Here is a 4,968-nt window from a genome sequence, read left to right on the forward strand (position 1 = left end):
AGGCAGGCGGATTTCTGAGTTCGAGGCCAGCCTGGTCTACCAAGTGAGTTCCAGGACAGCCAGAGCTATACAGAGAAACCCTGTCTCGAAAAACCAACAAAAAAAAAATTAATTTATTGATTGCCAGACATGCTGGCTAGCGCACTAGGAGGCTAAAGCAAAGCAAAAGTGCTGATGCTAGTTTGAGGCCAGCCTCAGATATTTCTAAAACTGCCTTGGATTACAGAATGAGACCCTCTCTCAAAAAGAAAAAAAAAAATTTCTGAAATCCCGCCTGGAGAGAGCTGGTCTCCCAGGAGTGCTGTTACTCCTTAGCTCACAGGTGAGGCGAACACTTTTGCTCCAATAACTAGCCAAAGAGGAAACCGCCAGGAGATCACAGAGCTCAGGAACCACAGGACAGGATCCTTCCGGTCTCCATCTGCACCGGGGAGTTAACCCTGTGGCACACCTCTCCAGACTCAAATACCTAAACATAGTAAAAGCAATATACAGCAAACCAGTAGTCAGCATCAAACTAAATGAGAGAAACTTGAAGCAATCCCACTAAAACCAGGGACTAGACGAGGCTGCTCACTCTCTCCCTACCTACTCAATATAGTATTCAAAGTCCTAGACAAAACAATTAGTCCACAAAACGAGGTCAAAGGGATACAAACTGGCAAGGAAGAAGTCAAAATATCACTACTTGCAGATGATATATTATACTTAAGTGACCCCACAAATTCCACCAGAGAACTCCTAAACTTCCTCTACTCAAAGGATAAACAGGCTGAGAAAGAAAATTAGGGAAAGAACACCCTTCACAATAGTCACAAATAATATAAAATACCTTGGTGTGACGCTAACCAAACAAGTGAAAGATCTGTATGACAAGAACTTCAAGTCTCTGAAGAAAGAAATTGAAGATCTCAGAAAATGGAAAGATCTCCTATGTGCGTGGATTGGCAGGATTAATATAAAATTAGTAAAATTGCAGAAAGCAATCTACAGATTCAATGCAATCCCCATCAAAATTTCAAATCAATTCTTCATAGAGTTAGAAAGAACAATTTGCAAATTCATTTGGAATAACCAAAAATCCAGGATATGGAAATAACAATAAAAGAACTTCTGGGGGAATCACCATCCCTGACCTCAAGCTGTACTACAGAGCAATAGTGATAAAAACTGCATAGTATTTGTACTGAGACAGGCAGGTAGATCAAAGGAATAGAACTGAAGACCAGAAATGAACCCATACACCTATGGTCCCTTGATCTTTGAGAAAGGAGCTAAAACCATCCAGTGGAAAGAAGACAGCATCGTCAACAAATGGTGCTGGCTCCACTGGAGGTCAGCATGTAGAAGAATGCAAATTGATCCAGTCTTATCTCCTTGTACAAAGTTCAAGTCTAAGTGGATCAAGGACCTCCACATAAAACCAGATATACTAAAACTAACAGAAGAGTAAGTAGGAAAGAACCTTGAACACATGGGCACAGGAGAAATTTTCCTGAACAGAACACCAATAATTCAAGCTCTAAGATCAACAATCGACAAAAGTGACCTCATAAAACTGAAAAGCTTCTGAAGGCAAAGGACACAGCCATCGGGGCAAAATGGCAATCTACGTATTAGGAAAAGATCTTTACCAATCCTACATCTGATAGATGTACACATGGAGGGACTCATGGTTCCAGCCCCCTATGTAGCAAAGGATGGCCTTGTTGGACATCAGTGGGAGGAGAAGCCTTTAGTCCTGTGAGGAGGTGGGAGTGGTGGGTGGGTGGGGGAGCACCCTAAAAGAAGCAGGGGAAGGAAGGATGAAATAGAGGGATTCCGGAGGGGAAACCGGGAGAGGGGATATACAAAGAACTCAAGAAGTTAGACTCCAGAGAACCAAATAACCCTATCAAAAATGGAGTAGAGAGCTAAAGAAATAATTCTCAACTGAGGAATCTCGAATGCCCAAGAAGCACCTAAAGAAATGTTCAACATCCTTAGTCATAAGGAAATACAAATCAAAATGACCCTGAGATTTCACCTCACACCAGTCAGAATGGCTAAGATCAAAAACTCAGGTGACAGCAGAAGCTGTTGAGGATGTGGAGAAAGAGGAACAACACTTTTCCATTGCTTGTGACATTACAAGCTGGTACAACCACTATGGAAATCAGTCTGGAGGTTCCTCAGAAAATTGGACATAGTACTATCTGAAGACCCAGCTATACCACTCCTGGGCATATAACAAAAGAATGCTCCAACATATAACAAGGACACATGCTCCATTATGTTCATAGCAACATTATTTATAATAGCCAGAAGCTGGAAAGAACCCAGATGTCCTTCAACAGAGAAATTGATACAGAAAATGAGGTACATTTACACATTTACACATTAAACAATGATTTCATGAAATTCTTAGGCAAGTGAATGAACTAGAAAATATCCTGAGTGAGGTAAGCCAGTCACAAAAGAACACACATGATATGCACTCACTGACAAGTGGATATTAGCACAAAAGCTCGGAATACCCAAGATACAATTCACAGACCAAATGAAGCTCAAGAAGAATAAAAACCAAAGTGTGCATGCTTCCGTCCTTTGTAGAAGAGGGAACATAATACTCAAGGGAGGAAATTCAGAGACAAAGTGTGGAGCAGAGACTGAAGGAAAGGCCATCCAGAGACTGCCCACTTTGGAATCCATCCCATATACAGACACCAAATACAGACACTAAGGTGGATGGCAAGAAGTGTGCTGACTTGAGCCTGATATAGCTGTTTCTAGAGAGGCTCTTCCAGAGCCTAACAAATACAGAGGGAGATGCTCGCAGCCAGCCATTGGACTGAATACAAGGTCCCTAACGGAGGAGTTAGAGAAAAAAAAGACTGAAGGAGCTGAAGGGGTTTGCAACCCACAGGAAGAACAGTATCAACCAACCAGATCCTGCAGAGCTCCCAGGAACTAAACCACCAACCAAAGAGTACACATGAGGGACTCATGGTTCCAGCCCCCTATGTAGCAAAGGATGATGGCCTTGTTGGACATCAGTGGGAGGAGAAGCCCTTAGTCCTGTGAAGGCTCGATGCCCCAGTGTAGGGGAATGCCCGGGCGGCGAGGTGGGAGTGGTGGGTGGGTGGGGGAGCACCCTAAAAGAAGCAGGGGAAGGAAGGATGAAATAGAGGGATTCCGGAGGGAAAACCGGGAAAGGGATAACATTTGAAATGTAAATAAAATATCCCCCTCAAAAAAGGAAAAAAATTTCTGAATACTTCTCTCTGCTCTCCACCACCCTCCACGATCACTGTCCACCAGAAACGTCAAAAGGACGAGATGGCAGCATCACTTGAGACCCACGCCCAGATATTAACGGGGGAGGGGTGGGGAGGAACCAGAAGGCGCTTGGCGCAGGCGCACTAGCCTTCCGCCGGGTCAGCCCACAATGCGGCCCGGCCGACCGGAGAAGTCTCGGAGCAGAAAGCACACTCAGGCAACCCAGCCCCCTTGGGCAGCTCACCACCTCAGCTCCACGACCTTACGAAGCTCACCTCCCCTCTGCCGGTCTGTCAGCACCCAGAGGCCCTCACGCACCCTCAGCGACGAAGCTTTCGGCTCTAGGCGGAAGTATCTGGAGACCGGAAGTCCCACCTCCGCAGAGGAAGTGATGAAAACCAGTTTAGCCCACCCAAACACCAACCCTATTGTCGCCAAGTGCTGGTATGGTAGACACCGGAACTGTAACCCCGAAGGCCTGTGGGACCAGCCGAATTTGCGTACTGTATTTGATTCAGGACGCGAACTAAAAGTTCATAGCTGGGTGTGATGGCTCATGGCAATTACATTCAGCCCTGGAAAGGTTGAGGCAAGAGAAACCGGATGGGAGGAGCTGAGGCGGGTTCATATCTAAAAAACAAATGTTTCATGCTTATGGGTACTAAATCACCGTAGAGAGTTCATAGTTACATAGAAAGGTGTAGTGTTGATCCCTCCAGAACTGGAAAGAAAAAGTTAACCAGCTAAGGCATGAGGGAGAATCGGAGTAAAGGCAATGTTTTAAAGTCACCACTGTAAACAAGAAATTCCTACGAATCGGGTTTTTTTTTTTTGGTGGTGTTTTGATTTATTTTTAGATGTTAAAAAGCCAGTAACAATTGAATTCAAAACAAATTTAAGATGCTATGTACATAAGCATATAGCTATGTGACCTCTCACATTGCTCTACCTGAAGCTGGGCAGAAACTTAAGTGGCTCCGGCTTTGCTGGATCCAAGTCAGTTTGACCAGACATCACCACGAAAACGATAATAAAAGAGTGCTGTAATTCAACCAAAGAGGAACTGTACAACTCTGCTGGGAGACAGAATTAATGACAAATCTGTTTTATTGCTCAGCAGTGAAAGAGAACCCTGTAGTGAGTCTGCTGTCATTGGTTAATGAAAGATAGCATAAGCTGCCAGAACCTTTCCTGTTTGAAATCCTATCAGTAGTCGTAGAACATCTCACTCTTGCCTGGAGGAGCTAAGCTACTAGGGTCATTTGGCAAGTCTCCAACAGAAATACAGAACTTCAGATGAGAGCTTTTTCAAAGACAACATTTCAGGAAGGTGGTGCTGCTGATTGTTTTTAGACAAAGACTCAGGTATCCTAGGCTGGCCTCAAAACTCACCAAAGTCAATATTGGTCTTGAACTCCTTAATATCTTGCCTCCATCTACCAGGTGCTAAAATCACAGGCTTGGACCACCATGCCAGTATTTCCGCATTTAACTTTATGCTTTTCAAGGAATTTTTGATACAAAACACATGCTAGAAAAGAGATAGGCTATTCTGAACCAAATTTAAGTGATCTTGGCCCAGAAACATTTACTGAGATTACCCTGAATGACTTATCATAGAAGAGATTGACCCTTGGCATGACAGGCACACACATGCATACACACACACACACACACACACACACACACACACACACACACACACACACA

The 4,968-nt window shown here is 44.1% G+C and overlaps 1 protein-coding gene across 1 annotated transcript in view; it reads right to left on the bottom strand.

Moving 5' to 3' along the window:
- Positions 1 to 3,618, bottom strand: part of Tbce (tubulin folding cofactor E) — a 36,166-nt gene extending 32,548 nt beyond the window's left edge. The window contains exon 1 of the mRNA XM_029547679.1: positions 3,534 to 3,618. The gene's annotated coding sequence lies outside the window, so the exon portion shown is untranslated. The remainder of the gene's footprint in view (positions 1 to 3,533) is intronic.
- Positions 3,619 to 4,968: the final 1,350 nt, after the last annotated feature.

This window comes from Mus pahari, chromosome 16 (genome assembly GCF_900095145.1).
Source record: "Mus pahari chromosome 16, PAHARI_EIJ_v1.1, whole genome shotgun sequence".
In the NCBI taxonomy this organism is placed as follows: domain Eukaryota; kingdom Metazoa; phylum Chordata; class Mammalia; order Rodentia; family Muridae; genus Mus; species Mus pahari.